The sequence below is a fragment of the Triturus cristatus genome, chromosome 9 (genome assembly GCF_964204655.1).
Source record: "Triturus cristatus chromosome 9, aTriCri1.1, whole genome shotgun sequence".
NCBI classification, from domain to species: domain Eukaryota; kingdom Metazoa; phylum Chordata; class Amphibia; order Caudata; family Salamandridae; genus Triturus; species Triturus cristatus.
The window spans coordinates 679,265,486-679,289,251 of NC_140592.1; the positions used below are offsets into that span (position 1 = coordinate 679,265,486).

At 43.8% G+C, this 23,766-nt stretch overlaps 1 protein-coding gene across 2 annotated transcripts in view; it reads right to left on the minus strand.

Moving 5' to 3' along the window:
• Nucleotides 1-20,245, minus strand: part of SPDYC (speedy/RINGO cell cycle regulator family member C) — a 153,270-nt gene extending 133,025 nt beyond the window's left edge. The window contains exon 1 of one of the 2 annotated variants that reach the window (XM_085627978.1): nt 20,105-20,245. The gene's annotated coding sequence lies outside the window, so the exon portion shown is untranslated. Of the gene's footprint in view, nt 1-19,836; nt 19,973-20,104 lie in introns of those variants that run through there. The other variant, XM_085627979.1, reaches the window with a different exon arrangement.
• Nucleotides 20,246-23,766: the final 3,521 nt, after the last annotated feature.

The following is a 23,766-nucleotide window of genomic DNA, read 5'->3' on the forward strand; positions in this document are numbered from 1 at the left end:
TTTTTACATTCTTCACGCAAGGGACCCTTTTTCCTTTTGAAACACTTGCTGTCGATAGCAATGCTGTAATTGTATTAATTGACAAATCCGGTCCTTAAGAAACCCCAGACTTTAAATGAGTCCAAAGTTCCTTAACCTACTGCATCCATGATCAGTCTGTCAAATCTGTTTTGTTTAGAGTCTTCAACTTATAATTGATTATCAAGTTCAGCGGCAATTAGTAAACAAACATCTGAATAAAATTATTCCAAATTTGGCAGGCATCCTTTTTAGCAGTTATAGCAGAATTAATTGAACACATTTTTCATAAAAACAAAAGATTGTGAAAGGGCAAGTCGTTTGGTTAAAACAATTCCATCTAGTTCTCTTATCTATCATGGCAAGAGTACATTTATAGGGTGGCGAAGATGAACCATTTATATGGCTGGATGTGCTTTCACTTCTAGGGGTAAATTCACAATAATCTTAGACATACAATAATAGTGGTGAAATATATACAAAAAAAAACCCTGCATGTGATCTCTCGCTCCCGAATACGGAATGTAAAATTCTAGCAAAGATACTGGCGAGGAGGGTGAATAAGTTAATTAACTCACTTAAAAATTGGGACAACATAGGTTTACACACTGGGCGAAGTCATAGTTGGCAGGAGTTGAAAACATAGGAAAGACTACAGGAGGAATATGAACTGATGTATACCAAACAACAAAGTCATGCAACTTAAACATGCCCCGATAGCAGAAGAATAGACTGGACAGAGATACCAGAGTCCATTAGAAAATATGGTGTTCCTGAAAGAAATATCAAAAACCAGTGTCAGGCATATGTCATCCCAATTATAAACTTGACAAACTCCATAGACTTCGAGATATGAAAACAAGACGTGGGACTGCAAGAAGACATTGACTGGGAGGCTGCCCTAAATTCACCCACAAGTAGTAGTAGTAATCAAATTCTGACTAAGGCGAAGTCAGAAAAATCTCACTATAAGAGCAAACTTCACATAAAGGAAAGGGCACCTACTCCCATGTGTTTAAAATGCAGCGTGGGGGTGTGGCCAAGATGGCAGCGTGGTAGGACGCACTGTTCTCGGCTCCTGCCCGTCGCCCGCACCAGCACAGCACGGCTCCCTTGGGGTCCGAATAGCCTGAGGAGACCCGGTGGAGTCCTGCAGTGGGCACTGGACTCGGTTTGTGCCCGAAACCCTGACTGAAACAGCCGCGAGTCCCTGGCGGGAGTCGTGGGAGACAGCACCTGCCGTCACGGGGCGGCCTCACCAACGAGGTGGTTGGCGGACTTAACCACCAAGGCCAGCTCCCTGTCTCCCCCATTAACAGCTTCCAGACCTGCTGATCCTCCCGGTGCTGGGACCGCCGTTCATCGGGCGACTCACCAGAAGGGCTGCACCCAACGCCACCAGGGGGAGGTCGACCGGCGGCCCGCGCTGCAGGAGGGAGTCGCTGCAACACTGCCCTTAGCGCCTCCAGACGCCACAGGAGTGAATCGTGGGGCCCCCGCTGAACACGAACGACAGGCAGAGAGCGGACTTCGGGTCTTGCAGGTGCCCTAGGCCGCAGAGATCCCCGACCCAGAGTTCAGTCAGGCCCACAGACGACACGCAAGCCCTGGCGGCGATGTACGCGAGCCCGCAGCCTCGAGGGTGCTCGGGCAGGCCAGGAGGCCCCGCACTGCCCTCCGGGAGGCCATCCATCGGAACATACAGCCTGCGGCACCGCCGAAGGGGAGCCCCCAGGGGCCATCGAGGATTAAGAACGCAAGCGTGGCGGCCCGGGATTGCCTGCAGGACACACGGTGAGAGACCCTAGCATCACTGTTCAGCGATAGTGGGGCCTAGCCACGTGGACTCCTAGGCCCGGCCTGTGCGGCCCGAGGGCAGAGAGGGGGCAAATCCTGGGATCCCCCTAGCACACCCACACCAACACCTGCCCAGACCCGAGGGGCTGTTAAGATATCTGGGGGTGCCCCTAGACTTGACGGCGTGGCCTTCCATCCACAGGATCCGGCTGGGACTCTGGCCTGCAGACGCCAGAGGTGAGGATCTCCTACCAGAGCGGGAAGCGGCAAGGCATTGGCTTCTTGGGGCATTGAGGAAGAGGAGGCGCAGAGGAACACGACACGCACCGATGCGAACCCCCCTCTAGCAGACACAAAAGCTTGAGTGCATACACGGATGGTAGTATAGAATAGGGCAGCTCGTGGCCTGAAGGGAATCTGACCAAAAAATGCACTAAAGGCTATAATGCATGAAAAAGGCCACAACAGTCTGTACATGCAACATTAGTCCACTTTTATCAGCCTCAGACAGTGTAACAGCAGAGTCCAGTCGATACTACACTCCCCCTCGCACCCAGACATGAATACGTGCCCCCCCCCCCCCCCCCAACAAGGAACCTCTCCTTCACCCTGATGCACAACCTGTACAGAGAACAGTGTGCTCCACCCACACCTAGCTCGCAAACCCTTCAGATCAGCGCCCTACTTCGACCTCAGTAGGTTGTTCTGTTCATCATGGTGGTCATAAGTATGTGTTAATGCAAGGATATATTCTGCCTACAATACGGTAGATCATAACATCTTGCAGCACAGGTCAGAACATCAGAGTGTGAAAGGCTCTGACGCAAGTTGGCTGGGCTTTTTCCTTGAGACATAAGCAGGTGGTTTGGATGAACCCATATGCCTCAAGAGGAAGAAAAAAAATTGAAGTGGGGAGTGCCACAAGGCTGCCCGCACCTCCCAACCCACTCACCCTTCGGTGAGAATGTCAAATCAGTGGTCCTTGCCTCCGGTCCACTCTGAGTCACCTAAACAGTGCCAGGACACTTGAATAGCCATGCGCTACAGAAGAAACCATCAATCATTCATATGGAATAATGCTTGCTAGCTGAGCCACCTATGCAAGGATTATATGACTTAACTTTTTCGCATTAGGAAATACCTGAACTAAAGATTTATCTCCTACTGCATGACTTTACCTGTAATGGTACACTGATTGAGCAATGATGGGGACGGCAAAGAATGCTACAAATCAACTCCATTTGTAAGCATTTACACAAAATGCAAATACAAGAATATATGTCTGCTCCAAGAAACCTGGATGAGGGAAGATCTTACCAGCACTGGCTTCGCCGTTTTCTCTAAGAATGCTAAATGGAGTGGCAAAGGCCGCCCTTCTGGTGGTCTTGCAATCTGGATAGCCACAGAATTAGGTTGTAGGGCTGCCCCTTTGCTAGTAAATGCAGAGGATATTTTGGCTGTATTACTGGAGTGGCCAGGTTCGCATCGCCTCTTGGTAATAAATGTCTATTCGAGGCCAGTTAGTATCTCGAAAGAATCTTGTACTATCGATGAGCTCGATCTTGCCCTTAATACAATTCCTGAGGGCACCCCTTATATAATGGGTGGAGATCTGAACTGTCATTTCGAGCCACTCATGGGTCCATTGGATGGTTTGACCAAGGAGGAGGATCTTGCCTGGTCTATACCACCCTCCCAGCTACCGGCCCCAAGTGTGGTCTCCTCTGGCGGTGCAAATCACATCTCTTACTCTTAAACACGGACTCAGGGCCTGTAATGGAAGGCTACCATTAGATATTCCTCCAAAATGCACCTTCCACAGAGAGGGCAAAACATCAAGTCTTGATTACATTCTGGTCCCACTGGCCCTGTGGTCACACTTAAGTGATTTTCGCATACTGCCAAGAGAAGATAGTGACCATCATGCTTTGGAGCTTGAGCTACACTGCTCCGGTCTGGAACCTAGGGAAAAGAATAGGGAGCCTCCTGTTGTGGGGCTATCTCTCTCAAATAATAGACGCAGAATAAAATGGGAGAACTTAGTAGCCAAACAAGGGCTGTTACCTAAGCTATACACCCTACTTACTCCCATGCTAGAGAAGGCCCAAGTCCTAAACACCCAATCTAACATGCTGGGATTATTTACTAAGTTGGGCCAGCTGCATGCAGATCTTATCACATCTATATCAGGAATTTTAACCAGTAAATCCAAAAAGGCCTGTGGGTTCACTCCCGGTCCCTCCTGGTATAATTCTGCATGTAGGAAGGCTAAAAGCGATCTTCTCTTTACAATTAAGACAGGACAAGGCCGGATAGAAATTAGCGAACGAAGACTGGCATACAAATCCCTAATCAAGAATGCAAAACTTGAATGGGAACATGAAAAATGGGAGAAACTAACGAAATTCTTGGCATGCAGAGACTCACGAAAATTCTGGCGTTGTGTAAACACAGGTTCAGAGGAGTTGGTCTCTGCAGTTGAACCTAACATCTCAGCCAAGACCTGGCAGGACCATTTTCAGTCCCTATATATGTCACCTGAGGGGACTGGAGCGGATCCTGTCCAGGTAGAAACAGACATACCATCGGCTTTGTCTCTCTTTTTCATTCAAAGAAGTCAAAATAGCTATCATGGGTCTGGCGTCAGGAAAGGCACCGGGTTTGGATGGCCTGCCGGGAGACCTATTCAAACAGGAACCCGAAGTCTGGGCACCCTATTTTTTGCTTTTATTTAATTCTATTCTAAAGGGCATGGAGCTGCCCGACACTTGGCTGGGCGCAGAGATTGACCCAATTTATAAATGGGTTCGCCTCTGCTCCCAGCCAATTACAGACCAATCAGTCTTATTGATGTCTCCCAAAAACTATTTGGCAGACTCATTCTCAATCACCTACAAGACTGGATCGAGGAATCGAACATTATGAGCACATACCAGGCTGGTTTTAGAAGAAAAGTCTCTACCATTGACCAGATTTTTCGTTTAAATTGCATTCACTGGAAGACCGTTTTAATAGAGGGCGGCACTCTATATACGATTTTTGTTGATTTACGTGCCGCGTTTGATTTAGTGCCCAGGGATAAATTGTGGGTCGTCCTGGACGATCTTGGTGTCCCAAATGATATATTAGATATTTTAAGAAGATTGCACCTGGGTAATTTCGCAAGGGTGAGGTTTGGAAGGGGGGGCACCCTTACTGATAGTTTCCCCGTTGACAGGGGGGTTAGACAGGGTTGTGTGCTGGCACCGACTCTTTTCTGCCTTTTTGTCAACGGGGTGATCAGCCATTTGAATGCACTGGAAAATATCGATGCTCCTAGGCTTGGAGGCACGGGGGTACCTGCTATTCTTTTTGCAGATGATACCCTGTTGCTCTCCAAGTCCCCTATGGGCATCCAACGGATCCTCGACGGATTCGCAAATTTCTGTGCGATTTGGGGGTTGAAGATCAATGCTTCAAAAACCAAGTACATGATCTTCAACCCCCCCCCCCCAAAAACACGCGCAAATCCTACTCTTGGGCCCTCTAGGCTGGAGAGGGTCTTTACATTTGAGTACTTAGGGATAACATTAAATGAGTCTATGACCTGGGATTCGCATCGCACCAGGGCGAGACTTAAATTAACTCAAATGACAGGAGGATTGGCAAGGATGTCCCGTGGATTGTCTTACCAGCCGTTTTCCCCTCGTTTACAAATCTATAGAATGCAGGCAAAAGGGGCAGTGACCTATGGAGCTGAACTCTGGGGGCATTCTGCCACCCAGACCATGCAGGTCACGGAGAATAATTTTATCAGGCAACTAACGGGCCTTCCGCCTAGTGCCCCACTTTTACCACTGAGATTGGATTTAGGCCTTAGACCAATCACAGAAGAATTGGGCCTTAAACCCCTATTGTATTGGCGGAAACTATGGTCGGTACCAGAATTGTCTAATTACAGATCTGAGCTTCAGGAAATCATGAGACTATGTAATCCTGCACGGTTCCCTTGGCTCAGACATATTAAACTAACATGTGAGGCAATAGGCAGACAGAATCTATGGTCTGATCCAGAAAATACCTGCCGTAGAACTTCACGACAGTCCCTATCAAAATCCTACTATGAATATCATTTGTGCAATCACATTAATAACACTGAGGAGAGGTCCCCAACGGGTAAATTCTTGGGGACAAAAGACTCATATCTCCAGGAGCTTGTATATGATAACATTGGCCCCCCGCTTACTAGGAAGCTTTTTATGCAATGGCGGTATGGCACCCTTCCTCTCAAAGTGCACACTGCTCGCTGGACAAATTTTGAGACTTCACTACAATGCCCAGCCTGCGCGAGGGAGTGGGACTTGCACATAATATTCTTCTGTCCAGCATACAGAAGAGCAAGAAACTACTGGCTCGTTCCAATACTTAAAAATCTGGGTTTCAGGCGCTATCTTCCTGCTTATAGGATTCTGAAAAGAGATTTGTCGGCCCCAATTGTATTTGCAGTTGCAAAATTCTTAACATCAATGTGGCACAGCCGTAATCAATGCATTAAGTCATCAAACGAATGATTGTTTTATATTCTGGTCAATTGATTGTAAATTACAAATGTATTTTATCTTCATGAGTTGTTTTATGTTGTAACCCTTTTATGGTCCTTGTGACCGAAATAAAGAATAAATGAATGAAAATGCAATAAAAATGTGCTAAAAAAGCTACAACTATCAATTAATTCTTAGTTAGTATAGTAGATACTCAACAGCCGATTAATAGCTACCAACATGTCAAAGCACAAGAAAGTTTAAACACGAGTCCCATTCCCCCAAAGTGAAGAGCGATTTTTACCACAGAAATTATTTCAGTCGTACAAAATAAATGGCCTGAAGTCAAAGTAAATATCGAATTAACGGAGCTATCAAACTCAAACGGTGTGCAACATGAAGGCACTGGACACATTTCAACAATAGCCCATTTACTGCTCTATCTGAGCTCTAAAAGTCAGTCGCTAAAAAGACATTCCAGGATTGGAAAACAGATAGCACCCATAGCAGTCCTCCACAAGTACCAAACCTAAGGGGCCCAAACTCGCAAACAGCTGACGTGTTCACAGATGCAAACAGTTAAAAAACATAAAAACCATTTATAATTCAGTTGAGCGGGTTACTATCGCATATCATTAGTTGTAACAGAGGAATGATGTTCAGGATTGGGGTTCAGTCAGCTTTTTAAGATCATACTAGTTAGAGTCACTTCTGGGATGAGGCTTGCCAGCCACCACCAAAAGCACTTTTCTTTAGGACAGTACAAAATAACAGGAACTAACTCAGAGACTGATACTGGATGGATCAGTACAAAACAGTCTCACCACAAGCAGTCTTGAGATGCCTCCTTCAACGAGGCAACCTCCAAGCCTACTTCGTAACCCACCTGGCATAGTACCAGCTCCTCTTGTGATCATACAAGCTCCTCTCCACACACCGATGCAAGGCTGTGTATTCAAAGAAAGATCTCGGCAACAAAACTGTGAGCCCTAGGCTGAACCCAAGCCTAAGATGAAAACAGCAACTTAGAGTGTTAACTGTCTAGCCTAACTATTTCGGGTCCTGTGGTGGACTGGACATCCAAATGCCGTGCAACAGTATTGGCAGCACTGGGAAGCAGCGGTAAATTGAGTACCCACAAGTGCTACTGCCCATTAACTGCTAACTGTCAAGGACTTTCCTCTTGAGCAAATTAATAATGGGCTTCCCACAGGCCACAACTTCCAAGTTTTACAGGAGTATGAGAAGAAGTAGTTGATGGTGCAGGAAACAAAACCTGCCCGGGACTCCAAGCACCAACACAATTTGTTGGGTGCTGTTTTGTTGGTCTGCAAGTATGGTTGATAAGCCTGAAGAAATAATAAAGGAATGCAAGGGGACAAAGTAGTAATGTACCACTGTTAGTGAAGGTTAACAAAGATGGACATTTAGTGTAATAAGAGAAATATGACCCTCTGAACAACCGTGCTTAACTGAACTTAACATCAACTGCCACACCTCAAAAGCGAGGCTCTATATATTCTACATGCAACAGGAGTATGAGAAGAAGTAGTTGATGGTGCAGGAAACAACCTGCCCGGGACTCCTCCAAGCACCAACACAATTTGTTGGGTGCTGTTTTGTTGGTCTGCAAGTATGGTTGATAAGCCTGAAGAAATAATAAAGGAATGCAAGGGGACAAAGTCGTAATGTACCACTGTTAGTGAAGGTTAACAAAGATGGACATTTAGTGTAAGAGAAATATGACCCTCTGAACAACTGTGCTTAACTGAACTTTACATCAACTGCCACACCTCAAAAGCGAGGCTCTATATATTCTACATGCATACAGAGCTTGCAGGAGTACATCTGATGTTTGAAGAGCGTCAAAAGCATTATCATACAACTATGTGGACCCAATTTAAAAAAAGGAAAATTGACACCAACCCTGGCTCACAATACTTTAGTATCATGCACTGTACCCTTTACAGCTATGCTGTCATAAAGCAAGACACGAAGAGACAAACAAAACCATTTATGACCCGCTAGGTGTCACGGTTGACAAGGAAGCTGAGCAGGACTCACAAGAAACCAGTATTGGTGGGCCAAATTTATCTACTCTGCAACTAGCAGAAAATTAGGCAAATCAGCCAAGATACCGGTCATTTAGTAACAAAACCAGCATTATTAACTACTAGAATCCAACAAATGATACCTACAAGTAGAATGTTGTCGATCCACAAAAAGCAAAGAACAAGCTTAAAGCAGAGTATGAACGAATATTAACTCCAAAGCTCCATCTTTACATAGGCAAGCCTAGCTGCCACTCAGTACAACCCTTGAGAGGCAGTCTCGGTAGAACTGACAACTCTGACCAGTAGACAAAATCTAGTCATTAAGTGATTTAACTCCAGAGCTACTCTGAAATGGGCAAACTTCGAGAACCTAAGCAGTTATACTGTTCATCTAGATTCACATCACTGGTGAGATATGCAAACTATTCAAATATTGGTCCTATTGAACGAAAAGTGTCAAGGTTCGAGTTGCAACAGAAAAACATTCATGATTTTATCCAATTTCACTGCGTGTTACGCAAGTTTTTATTTTTAGGCAAGGTTTTAAAACTCAGCGTTTTACATCAGGATTAGGATGAAAGCTTAATCTTAGGGTCTTAGTACTACTAGCTTGCAAGTCTTCATTACTATTCTCATTTAATGACGCCTATAGATTTGGATGGAATACCTCATGCAAAACAAGGTAAAAACGCTTTGACATTCATTCTCACAACCGAAGCAGAATACTTTCTCATTCCCAACACCACCAGACTTACCACTACTACTCACAGCTAGTTGTGTCATGGTAACATCACCAATACATCCACGTTAGACCATCACTACAGAGACACTGTATAGCGCACTAGCCTGCATTCAAGGGGCAGGTAAGCCCCTAGATCCATCTCAAACTAAGAAACCTGTCACAAACCACATTGCCCCTTGGCCAATACCAAATTTAAATTCAACGTTTTTCAACTTGCCAGCAAAACTCAACCTGCTATGTGTGCACCTGGTACTTCAGTAAGTCAATCAAAGGCTTTCTTTAAGGTGAAATACTACTCCCTTTATTACCCAAACGAAATTTAAGAAACTGTATTTAAAGGAGGAACCCAAAGCCCCATCATTATCTAGGCAAAACGGAGACTCATCCACAGAAGTAAACAATGCACAGACTAACACAAATGGCTATAAATGCACCAAATTGGATTCAGGTAAGATGCAGGTCTACTACACTAATTCATCCCTTTTCTTAAGGAGTTTCCCTAGATAGATTTTGTACAAGGTGCCAGGAAGTAGATACAACCAAACAAGTTGATAATTTGAAAAACTACTACCTTTGATCTGGAATACTCGCCAACTGCCCTGAAAGTACTCCACAAGTCTTCAGAATACACTGCTGTGTCATTTGTCAGAGGACTTTCACAACAGCCTTCAGTCTACAGGACTATGTGACCACACACCAGCCTCAAGCACAGCATGCATACCTCAGGCCCTAGGTGCATGAATCACAGGTAATGTAACAATGGACAATTAAGGGCACACCAAAAGCCTGCGAGGCAAGGGGGAGGCAAGTTACTTTTAGTTGGTTATCACAAACCTCTGTTGTAAAGCAGAGACGGGTGGTTAAACCGCTATACATGTTTAGTTGTCAATTACATATAAAAGCATTTTTATAATCCATTTTCTTTATAGAGCTAATGTGAAACCATTTCAGTTTTACATTTGACAACTATTACCTTCGATTGTGCAACATTTATAAGGATACAATTTCCAAGTCTAACATCAAGCACAGGGAATTGTTGGGTAAGTTTGACCCTGAAACTAGTTCGCTACTTGAATTGTTTCCCCTTACTGCCGTCTTCAAAGAAGTACACTTCAGAGCTGCCCTTTATCATTACTCAATTTATTGAGGCAAGACAATGTTCATAATAAAGGTTTGAGTTAACGAGAAAGAAAAATAATATTCACTAAATGCTGATTAAGTCATGTCTCCGATTCAGTAACTTGTTAGCCAGCATTTTTTTTAAAGAATATTCCAAATCTCTTCCACTATAAATTTGTTTGATTTAATCTAGTCCGCAACAGTTGTAAAATTAAATATTTGGCTGTCGCTGAAGTTAAAGATAGTCTCCAGTTTATTTTGGATTGTATTAGGAGTAAAATATAGTCTCCAGTTTATTTTGGATTGTATTAGGAGTAAAATATTCATATTTTTTAAGAGAAATGTCACCTTTATTTCTATCCTGGGTAGGTTAGATAAGATCAAATTAATGTGTGTTTAACTTATTTCATAGTCCAAGTTGAGGTTGGCAAAAACATATGCAAGTAATTACATATATTCTCACCATTATCAAAATTTAAAAAGTAACCATTAAAACGTTCTAAAGCAATAGAGGTCAAGTTTGACGATTTACCCTTTATCATTTAAAATTTTCTTTTAATGAAACATGGCATTGGTTACAAGATCATGTTAATGGAGAACCCCCATTTGAGTCAACAAGCAAGTAGTTCTTAAAATGAGCCATCTTCTAGAGAATGAATAACCATGTAAAAAAAAAAAAAAAAAAAAAAAAAAAGAAAACCACAAACTTCTTTGCCCATTTAAATATTTCAAGATTTCTGAATCCAATAAGAACGAGTCATTTAGTTGATAAAGACACCATAATCTTCTCTTAGGCATAATATATTACGAATAGGGGTATTTTGTTGGGAAAATGGAAGAGAAAACGTATCAACTAGGCTTATCAATTGATGGATGAAAATTGCTCAGCTTGCCATAAGCCAATGGAATATACTAGATTCCTTTTCTACTTTTAGTAAGACTCCTCCTAATTTGGGTGACCTTTCTAAATTTTGGTGGTATTGCAATACAAAAAGATCTACCCAACGCTGAGTAATGTCAAACACTCACCCACAGTCAGAAATCTGGGCCTAAATCAATTTTTGTTTGCTCACCACATCATTCCAGTTTGGACTCCGCATATGCAAATCAGTCTTGACCCTCCTCCGTATGGAAAAAGGCCAGCCGACTGCCAGGCCAGGGCCTCCCTGGATCAGAAGACAAGCACCTTGGGACATGTTGTTTCGGAGTACCCCCCCACAGCCACTCTAGCTTGAAACCAGTGGCGTAGAGCGCAAGGGACCCACCCTTTCCAATTAGGGAGAAATAGCAACACAAGAAGATGATGGAATGGTGAACATTGTCAAACATTCACTTCCCGTCACAGATCTGGGTTTATTCTATTGTTATTTTGTTCGACATGCCATTCCAGTTTGGACAAAGCCATATATAGTCTGCCTTGACCCTGCTCCTCATGGGAACAGTCGATCTTGAACTGCCAGGCCCTCCATGGACCGGAAAATAAGCATAACGAGACAGCTTTCGGGGTATCACTGATCAGCCAGGATAGCTTGAAACCAGTGGCGTTGCGAGTAACGGGCCCGCGTCAGGGCCTACCCTTGCCACAGAGGGCGTAAGTGCAACACAAAAAGACGGATAGAATGCTGAACATTGTAAAACATTCACCCAGAGTCACAGATCTAGGTTTCATCCATGGTTATTTTGCTGGCCAAGCCATTCCAGTTTGAACCATGGGGAGCACGGTCATGGCTGATTTGCATAAAGCTGGGTCTAAACTGGGGTGGCATAGGGGGCAAAATAATGATAGATTTAACCCAGATAACTTGATTGGGGGGCATGTGGTTGGAATGTTTTAGCACTCCGTCCATCATCTTGTTGCGTTTGCTAGATTTAGGTGGTGCCTGTATCCCCCTCTAGAACTATATATATCTGGGTATGGGGGAGATTACACTCGGGCCTCTAAAACATTTGCTTACAACAACTACAGAGCAGGATATAAGCAGCAAACCCAAGGTGGAATTAGATCAGGAAGAAAATATCCCCAATAACAATGCTAAATGAGATGGCAAAACATTCTGAAGTAAAAATGTATACTTCCAGAGCTGCAAGCTTAACAGTTTTCTACAACAGATGATAAACTACATTCTAACAAGGTTTGTTTGCTAAATGTTAATACTTACTAAAAGCATGTTCTCCCTAAGGTTTCTTTAAGTGATAAGTAACAATAATACCACCAGGCTAAGTACTTTGCATGTTGCGGTACCTAAATTACAAAGTTTTGAGCTATTTCCTCAATCTCAAAAAATTCATGAGGTTTAGGGCAGGAGGGGGGGGGGGTAGAGAATTCTAGATTATATATAGGGAAGAACAGAAAACCTGACTCCATCAATTTGTTTATTATTAAACCTAGGAATAGGAAATACATTTGATGACAAAGAACAAAATCTGACTAGGAACATGTTTTTTAATTCTGGTTCGAAGGGATTGAGGGCACAAGTCAAAAATGGCCTAAAAGGTGGTGCAACAGAAGTTAAATATAATCTGTGCCAATGAAGGTAAATTTATAGGGAACTAACATGACAATATCTGGGTTGATTAAAATAAACCCATCTGCCTGATTCTGAATGAAAACTCAAAGTCTAGAACACCCAGGCTTTTTACAGACTTTATTGGGAAGAGGAAAAGCCCCCCAAATCCGACGGCCAGAAGGAAGGATTCCATAAGTAAATGTGCGGGAACAAGTTTCACAGGGTTTTGATTTCCCCGAAATTAAAATTTTCTGATCATAATAAGGTCAAATATTAAAGCTGCTCTTTGTGCCAATATACTCTGCTACCTCACAATATTACGGCATACTGCTTGGCTGAAGAATGGCCTCTCATACCCCTTGAAGGGAATAACTGGGAACATGAATTGGTATTGCACGTTAAATTACTAGTGTACAGTTAAAACATAAGCAACCAATTAAGTCACTAAACCCAAGCAATTGCTATACTTAATTTTGAGAATTATCTGCAGTGCTGGTTAATGCCAATTTGAAGCTCTACAAACTACTTAATTGAATTACCGGTCCTTGTGTATTTAGTCATACAATATTTTGCACATCTAGTGCAAAACGGAAACCTTATTTGCTTTGTCACTTTTTGTACACAAGTGTAGTTGGCCAGGTTTGACAAATATTGAAAAGCTGTTACCAAGGAAATCTGTGGCTGTATCAGTTTATTTATAGATTGCCATTTCTGCATGCACACTGACAACTTGTTACGTTTAGATTCAACAGAATATCTCAACAGAGCTATGAAAACTGCTAGAGTAGAAGTATGTTGCGTATGCTGCAAAATGATAAATTCAGCATTGATATGAAAGGAAACGTGACCAACTCAACCAATTACACAAGATGTGTGTCAGACAGCTTCAAAACAAGGAATTTGTTGCTGCATTCAAGACAGTCTTTAGCATTACAACTGCTGCAGCAAAAGTTGTCCTTACTAACCTTTCAACAATAATACTGCAAGAAATGTGCCCTTTTTACAGGGTCACCTCATTTTTTTTTACATTTGCTGGAGCTTATATTTTGCTGGCTGTGTAACAGTGCACTTTACTGCTGTGGACTAGTGATAAAAGTGTCCGTAATCCCCTTTCAACATTGTGAAATTGGAACACCACTGTCATGTTTAGCTTACCTACAAGTTCCTAGCACAGGTTACAAAGTGCACTCGGGCAAGCAAGTTAAATGTCACTAGAGGACTGCAGCACCCAATCCATTACAGTGCAAACATGACTGTAGGCCTACCATTTGTAGCCTTGTTTGTGCACAAATTCTGCCTGTCAAAATTACCTCATTTGAGAAGTCAAAACAATCCTTTTTACACATTTAGAAGTCACTCTAATGTAGATCTTATTACCAGGACCGGACTGACCGTAGCGGGTACCGGGCATTCCCTCGGTGGGTTTTGTGGCAGATTTTCTTACAGGAGGTCAGTTATGCAGCAGTGCTGCAATATCAGCCCCCTGTAAGAAAACTGGGAGCGGTGCTTCTTGCTAGCATCCCCCCCTCCCTCCACTTCCAGGGCCAGTCAAGCAGCAATCTCCGAGGGCCAGTTGCTGTTCCCAGTTCGGCCCTGCTTATTACCCACAAGGCAAGGTATGTGGCATTTAAAAAGGTAAGACACTTAGGAATTAAATGTTAAAAGTCCTTGCAGTGAGATGCCCCAAAAGTTATTTTCATTGTAGGAGAGCAGGCAGTCTCATGGGAAAATACTGGGTTACATTATTACATTTAATAATGCGAATATAGATTATGGAACATATAGAAAAGTAAACTAATTTTTAATACTTATTCAAATATTAATTAAAAGTTGAAATGCCTCCAAAGAGTCAAACAATAGGTTGACCTGAAAGGGAAGAGAACCCCTCTGAACCAGACAGAATATGCAGGGTGGGGTGTGAGCATCCTTTGACATTAATGTAAAATCTTGCTGCAGTGTCAAATCCTGCTGGACTGGCCTGCACAAGTTTTACATATCACTTGGGGTGCACGTCTAAGGGTAAAAAACAGATGCCAAAACAATTAGTGTATTCACCGTACGCCTGCAGGAAAACCCTGCTTTGTTCTACAAGAGTTCTGGCTTATGGGTTTATTGGGAGCACAACAGCTGCCCCAAACTATATTTTAGAGTTAGATGTGGGAGGACACTAGGACTACTATACTACATTACCCACACCCACCCCAGCCTTCAGAGCCTACGTTTAGTATGAGCTAAGATTACCACCATATGGAACATGCCTTAAGTCGGTAGTCTTGCCCCCAGGAACTTTTACTCTATTGGTCAAGGTGTGCCTATGAGTCATCCCCACCCACTAGCCCAGGTCAGTTATGAATGTGGCATCTCCAGACAATCACTTAAGAACACTTATTGAACCTGCAGAAGATCAGAGAATTGAACCCGCTGAGAAAACACCCTGAAAGGACCGGACCTTATCTTTTGTACCCAGGACAAAGAAGTGGGAATCCAAGGGTCATAAGGCTGGTGTCCTGTTTAAGGTACAAAGACAACAAGCTACAAGTGGCCTTTTACTGCAAATGCCCATTGGCAACTGAACCCAGAATACAACCTGTTTAGCCTCTGCCCAACACCCTCCAAGTGCCTCCCCGAGGAGCTTTAAAAGTGTACTGCTGTGCTGTATTGGGACTTAAAGTACTAAAGTTAGACAGTAAAACCAGACCATGACAAACTTGATTGGAGCTCTGACCTTGGTAGTCAGCCTCAAAATTGGACCTTGGTCCTGGTCTACCGCAACCATTGACACATGGGCAGCTTATGCTACCTGGTGCTCTTCCTACTTAGATGTTTAAAATCACCCCGTTTTCCCCTTATTGGATTTGTCATTTTGGTATTTTGTTTATGAATCTATTTTGGTTTGAAATTTGTGTTTTGCATTTTTACTTTATTGCTGCTTTGGTTCTCAAATACTTTACATACTTAACCCCTTCAGCGCTGGGCGAATTCCGCCGCGGTGCTGAAGGGTTCGAGCGCGGGCGGGCTCATGACGGAACGGTTCCGTCATGAGCACAGCCCAACCGTGGCTCATGACGGAACCGTTCCGTCATGAGCATGGAAGGGGTTAAGCCTTTTTGCTCTGTGGCACAGCTAACAAGGGGCAGAGTGCAGGTTAATTTAGTTACTGAGGGTTCTCCCCACAAGGGTTAGGATTATTCCTTGAGAAGGGTAGTAAGCCACCCCAAATAATCCAATTTCTTACAAAAACGACTTAAAGATTTGAAGGACTCAATGGGTGGGGATATGGTTCATCAGTAAACAAAAGGTTTATCTGTACTCCTAAAAATAAATGCATCTACAGAGAGTACAGGGAGTCTAGTTTCAAATAATTAAATCCACTTTTGCGGTGCCAAAGTAACTCAGAAGTAGATTAGGTATGCCCAGAAATAGGTCATGATATAACAGTACCCGGTTATTCAACCTGCACCTCACTAATGAGGCGCAATAAAGCTTTAACATCTTGCGTTTCTAGTTGCAGGGAGCTACGTATAAAACTTGACAGTTCTTTGAACTGGGCAAAGGCAGATTTGCCTGACAGGTTCCAGGCTGCAAAGGCACACCACGTGAGCCAACAACGAAATGCACCTACAGTAATTACAAGTGGGTCAAATTGATTTAATCCTTCCTGCGTGAATACTAGGCGAAATCAGTTTCATGGGGGATTGGAGCAACCTAGGACTACAGTAAGTAAGTCAAAATCTCAACTGAAGCCACCACCATCCAGCCAGTGTGTGTGTGTGTGTGTGGGAGGGAGGGGGTACTTTATTTGATTGAAAGTATAATCATAAAAGCAGTACATCCACAAAACAGAGATTAAAAAGACCAGAATGTGGTAAAACTCCGTATTTTAAAACCACATAGCAGCTGGATACCACTAAATAAGATTAATAATACAGAGTATTGCCGCTAAAAACTACAAGTAAAGCACTGAGTTGCAGAGAGACCCAAAGGATAAGAACAGTAGAGTGAAGCAGCTATCAGTTGTCTATGGTCAGTATCAAGTCATCGGGATCACATTCCATAGTATTGCAGAGGCAGAGAACAGGAGTTTCATACAGAGTCACCTGCGCACTTCCTCGAGATTGTTACCAGGCCTGCAATTTGCTGGTTAAATTTACAGTATGCACGGTGAATAAAGATTGTGAAGCTTATATTTAAAATCAGTGTTCTCTGGATTCAATGCCGCAATGATTGCCTGCAGGACCGGACTCCCAGTCTGTTCCACTCTGATCTCACTTTTAATCTGCGCTGGGCAAGCAGTGCAGGGCAGAGGAATACAACATGCTCCAAGGACTCCTCCAAGCCCCTGCAACCCCTACACTGTAGCTCATCTGATGTACGAGGCCAAAGCGGTAGATGTTTTAAAAAAATACCACTCCCCCCAATCTAAGTGCCATAAACCTCAATTTTAAGTACAGAGCAGGTATGATGGAAGAGAAGTCAGCTTGTAAGCGTGTATTACTGCCCATGCGTGTTTGCGTTTGGCAGAAAGAGCTTTGTCAGTGTTACGAGACCACATACGGATACGCTTCTTGATACTGGTTTTAAAGACTGATACTGGGTTGAGATTCCAGAGCTCACTTGCTGTACACATTCATTAAAGAACTGACTATAGGACCCACCTGGGTTGTTAAAGAGTAATATCGGACCACAAACGTGACCCAAAGGACCCAGCTACAGGCTGCCTTAAATTATGGCACAATTTTAGGTAAGCACCTGCGCTTATAGCCATTGGAGAGCGCTACAAAACATGAATCTCATTCTCCATGAAAGATGGGTCTTAATTCTGAACCATAGAAATAAGGACCACTTTAAATAGATTCAGGATAAAAAGTGCAGTGAACATTTAATTCAACCCTTTGACCCAAAGCCTATCACATGCCTACAATAAGTATGCAGTCTAACTAGCTACAAAAAGAGCAGCCTTTAATAATTTCGCAAACTGCCCTGTGCTCATCACATCCCTTTTGAAGGTAGTGAAAGGGTAGGGTCCTCGAACAATAAATATAACTAACACAAAACCTTGTCTCTTATGCCTCTACTGCAGTCATGGTCCTTCCAAGCACACTAGGCTGGGTCCTTGGGTGCCAATTTAAGTGGGGCACCAAATTCGATGCAGGGAAATAATATTTATAGTGAGCAAGCCAGCCTCACCATTAGCGTGCGGCACCATTAGCTCGCTGGAAACTAGCCTGCTGCCGTCTGACTGAAAGCCAAATATTTAAAATAGCTGAAAATCAACTATATACGTACATCTTTGCATTCTTAAGTTAGTAATTACTTGCTAGGCACCAATTAGGGGATGGCGCACTCCGCACAATTGTGTTTCCTTGAGGAAAACAAATTGGAGTTTCCTTTAAGAATTTATCACAAATGTTGCACTTTTAAGAGTATGGCAAAAATTACAACCCAACCATCAAGACCGATGTGGGCCTCGTAATGGAGCAGTTAATTAAAAACTGTAATAATAAAATAGTACGATAACCAAGTACGTTTTGGATCCATTTAAAAACAACTCTGCACAAGGAGCCTCATGAAGCCGCCAATTGTCTATTGCCCAAATGGTACAACGTTTTCCAGGTTAACTGGTTACCTGCTATTATAGGCCTGGGGGATACCAGACTGTGGGTCAGTTCACAACATGAAGTGAGCCTAAGTACCAGGGGGCATAAGTAATGACGTTTTGCAACGGTGACTCAAGGGCCGAGATGAGCGGCCGTTTCCCCGCTACAGGTGAGAAATACTCGGACACACTGCCCCCTTCCCCCTGTGGTATTCCACTCGCTGCTTCTGAAGTCTCCATCCGCCGCATCAAGTTAAATAAAAAAGAAGAACGTCGGTTACAGACAGACGAGATCGGAGGCAAGCAGGCGAGGGGTGAAGGAGAAAAAAAGTTGTTAGAGGCAAAAAATGCAAGTAACCAATGGGCCAAAAAAAAAAAAAGGGAAGAAGGACGGCCAGTGAGCGAGACGGGACGTGATACACGAATAAAAATGCTGTAAAACATTCATAGGTGAAACATTCTCCATGTTAGAGAACCGTCGAGGAATAAGACTAATGAGTGAAAAAGATTTACAAGATAACGAGGGCTGAGGCTAAAGTGGTACAGTGGTAACAGTGAAAAGGGGATGAGGATTTATTAAATGTGCACGAAAAATGGGAAAGAGTTTAGAAATGGAATGCACGAATGAAAGGGAACAGTCAAATGACTGGGTTAAGAAATAAAATATTGAAAAACGGACGTAGTAAATAGTGGAAGATTAAAAATTAACGAGAAGGGCAGAAACTAAGAAAGCCACGCTATTGATTAACTCCAAACGGTGGAACAAAACAAAAAAAACCTAAATAAAATAATTCTGGATTATTGAATGATGAGAAAAACAGAAGCAATACGACGTAAACAGGATCGCAATGTCTCGAAAAACTGAAGATTCGGCCAGCAGACTGCTGTGTTCAAAATAGTGCAAGAGCCCCGCTGGGTCTCTGCATGATGTCCGAGAAGAGTGCAAAGTTCCCCGGGATATCACCAAGACCTCAGGGAATCGCAAAGCATTTTTAGAAACGGAACAGTGTTCCAGCAACACTAGAGTGATTTACAATATCATAAATATATAAACACCCAGGTGATTGTGAGACTCGGAATAAGAGACCCGTTTAGGACCTTTTCACTTTAAATATGCCCCTATTAAACTTCCCAAGCTGTCATCTTATCACGATCCACATACAAACCGGTGGATCCAACAACCTTCGCATCCAAAAAATCCACTACACTCCCGCATTACACGTAACACAGTGCCCTTGACCCACCTATATCCCAACGAACTAAGTTTCACTGTTACGGCTTCGCCTTTAAACAGATATCGATCTTTGAAGATAAAAGTCCCTTTCCAGAATACCCAGTTACATAACTATTAAACGACTAGTACCCTCCCCCCCTTCCATTCGTAACCTATACAGAACCAACTCGCTGACCCTTATATGACCCCCTTAAACGATCACTATTCCATTTCAACATGGCTCTATCCTCCGCGGCTTTCACGTCCTACCTTCAAGTAGGCTATATCCTAAAGAAAAGTCCAGGACCTCTCGCCTCCAAACCACGAACTCTAAGAGTACGTGTCCCATCCTAAATCCTCCGCAGTATCCTCTGTGAACCTCAAACCCTGCTTCATACCTCTCCTCTTCGCCCCTCCCTGAGTGCACGTGCCCCCCCTCTTCCCTGCATTCCTCCCCAGCTACGCGCGCTCCCGTCGTCTTTCCTCTTTCCCGCGCTCTGGGGCCGGATATGCGCGAGTTCGCGCAGAGTTCCTTCACCTGAGCAGAGGACGCCGTCAGCACGCGCACACTCTTAGCCAGTGGCAGCGTTCGATCGCTGCGCGCAAAGACACGTGACTTTAGGTCGCTCTTTGCCCGTTCCCTTTATAGCCTGGAACCACCTTATAGTGACTACACCACTTTATAACACCCAGAAATTCGCCGACATCTGGGTGCTTCTGTAGCGCCTATTGGCCTACAGCGCAGGACGACTGTGTTGCCATTGGCTATTTCCTGTACTCGGGCCATGTTGTTGGGCGCAAAGGAAGGACTTTGGTTTCGTTCTGCCACGCCCCCTCGCTACTGGTCAGCCAATCGTAGAAGGGGAATTACGTTTCTTAGGTTTCTTTACGTACCTACGCTAAACTCAACTGTACCAATATTTGGTTCTGCTTCGTCATGATTTCCCTTAACCATTAAAAGAAAGTGAGGATATACGTTTGAAAGGATTGTGGTGACCCAGTAAAGTGAGTGCAGAAAAAACATATGTTGGACTGTAATGCTGATGTAAGTCTACGGAGGTTTGTTGCTTTTTAGGAGGTTATAATATATAATCAAAAACAGAATAGCACCTTCCAGATGGATTCAAGGAGGGCTTCTGCCTGATAACCAGGCACACTGAAAAGGGTTGATTAAACTGTCCAAGAAGGGACACACCCGGGGTGTAGTGCTGAAACCGTATTTCTTAGTAGCATACATGCCAACATTTTAGAAAAGGGAAGTGGGATATTTTAAAAAAGGAGTTGGAAGAATCAAGAATGTATTTCTCACATTGACCTCAATTGAGGCCTGAATCGGGTCTAATGGCATGTATGGGACTTGCAAGTGTGCTGCTGCGGGATCAGCTAACTGAAATGCAGACATATGTTTTTTGCCCTACCTGTCAGGAACAGAGAAAGTGCTAGGGCAGACAGAGAGAGCGTGACAAACATGTAGTGCACTGGCCCGCAGGAGCAGATTACTGACACTGCATACTCAAATTCACACAAGACCATTACCTGTCGGCTGTAGCCCACAGAGGAATCAGGAGGCAGTAGACAGCCTTGAAATAGGTAGTCTCCCTCCTGAATCGGGAGGGTTGGCATGTATGTAGTAGGAAAACCTGCATTCAGTTGTACTTGCATTCCATTCAGTTGTATTTGTAAAGCGCATGTTTACTTAAATGGGCCTCCCAGCGCTTGATGCTAAACAACGCCGCCACAAACCTGAGATGAACCATTTCCTCAAGCCACATTTAAACAAGCATTTACAATGCAATGGTCTCGTTAATATTATAGGTAGAGCTATTGGTATTGCTCATTATTTTTTTATCATTTTTGTATCCCTAAATAAATGACATTGTCATCTCTATTGGCATTAGCTTTTTTTTGCATATGTGATACCTATTGCATTAGCAGAGAGATAGAGAGAGAGAGAGTGAGGTATTGAAATAGAGAGTGAGGTAGTGAGAGAGAGTGAGGTAGATAGAGAGTGAGGTAGTGAGATAGAGAGTGAGGTAGATAGAGAGTGAGGTAGTGAGAGAGTGAGGTAGTGAGGGAGAGGGATGTTGTGAGGTAGTGATATATAAGCATAGAGTGATGTTGTGATATAGAGAGGTAGTGAAAGTGAGTTAGTGAGATAGAAAGAGTGAGGTAGTGAGATAGAGAGTGATTGAGGTAGTGAGTGAGAGAGAGTGAAGTTGTGAGCTAGAGAGTGAGGTAGTGATGTTTTGAAAGAGAGAAGTTGTGAGATAGTGAGGTAGTGAGATAGAGTGGAGTAGTGAGGTAGAGAGAGTTATGGAAAACACAAATTATCTAAGGTGAAGATAAATATAAACGGGACCTGCAGCGTGGACTTAGATGGCCATAAGGATTTTTAACGTAGTTGTTGACGACTTAATCAGTATTGTAGAGCACGTCATCTGAGTTCACGTATCTGCATGTAAAGCGCCAAAGAACATTCTTGAAGTGTTCGCAGAGAACAGCGCTTCTTCGTTCAAGACCTCTTCAGTTTAAAGTTATTTATGTGGCAGCCGGGAACAGAGGGCCACAGTTCCACAAGCTCCCAACGAAAAGCGCGCACAAGACACAAACGACTTCAAGATAACAAATACAATACATTGTGCGGGATTACCATAGCTCCTATGACCAGAGACTGCAACTCCTAAGCGCTGTACATAAAAGGCGTCACCTAGTACACCAATGTAATGGAGCTCAACTAACGACTTCGGGAGAATGAAGAGCTGCGTCGGCCCTGCTGGGACTCGACCTTGTGACCGAGGTCGCTTCACACTCCTGAGCCATCCCATAGGCTCACCCATTAAACACGATGACAACATTTCAGCTGTAACCAGACACGCGTGAGGGGGTAACGTTGCGAAACATAACAGCAAAACACAAGCTTTAACAGTGAAACCTAATTGCAATTAAAACCAAGCAGAAAAATCACTGTAATAAGATACATATCAGAACGTACCCCTTTGGCGCAACATGAAGCTCCAGAAGGGAGTGCCACTACTTTCTTTTTGTTCAAATTTTCTCCCCTGCACTGAGACAGTGAGCCTCTAAATCTAAGTATACTCACGGCGGAGGCAAGTCGTATACTCACGGTGGAGGCAAGTCGTATACTCACGGCGGAGGCAAGTCGTGACCAACATCTCGGTGAGCATGACGAGTTAAACAAGCTACCACTTTTTGTACTTGAAATCGGGGGACAGTTGCAGTTAAATAGATTATTTTTTAGGTCCCCCTCTCGTGAATCTGCAGTCCAACACGGGAGCCGACAGCAGGGGGAGAGGACGCCATTAACACCGGCGGTTTCAGATACGGGGGCGTGTTTTTCTTTTCTCTCCTCTTGCCATTGGCTGGAGGAGAGAAAAACACGCCTAATAAAGGGCGTGGCTAAAAAGTGGAAAGAACAGCACGGAACACGCCCCTGAATCTGAAAAAGACGGAGCCTATTTGGAGGGACGGCTCTCTCCTCCAATGGCTGGCCTCCGTTTAGGAAGCCAGCCAATGGAGGAGAGAGCGGACGGTCCCTCGACCTAAAAAGCGGTGGCAGGGCTAAACCATGCTCATACCAGTCAGCAAAATGACAAGGTGCATAAAACAATATGGACATGGAAATTGAAATGCCTGCGATTGGAGAGTCCAATATATATCAAGCTTTGCGCATTCCCTTGTCAGCGCATTCCCAATGTATCCTGTTAATCAAGCAATCTATAATGTATAGTCTAGAGGAGTTTCCTAATACGGATCCTACATAGCACTTCTAACCATCACGTCACAAGAGCCCCAGAATGCTTGTGCCACAACCCACGCTTGCACATACAAAGCCGCACTCGTGATCTCCAAAAAAAGCTTTACAGCAGCTGTCAAAAAGTTCACAGGGAGCTCCGACGCAGCACACACTGGTACCAGTCATCTGGCGGAAGCTGCTGCTCTCAGAAGGGGAAGTAAACAAAGGGGGCATTCTCGGCATCTCACTTGAAACTACTATGGGATCGCACCCACTATCCACCCATGCTGCATGATACACATCTGCTTGACTCGCAAGATTGTCAGGACTCTGATCGACAAGGAAGTTTTACTTTTATTACACGTCACGGAAACATATGCTACTACAGCTAATTAACAGTGCGGGTCGCGGTACTGAGGGGCAGCATCTCTGCCTTGTCAGCACAG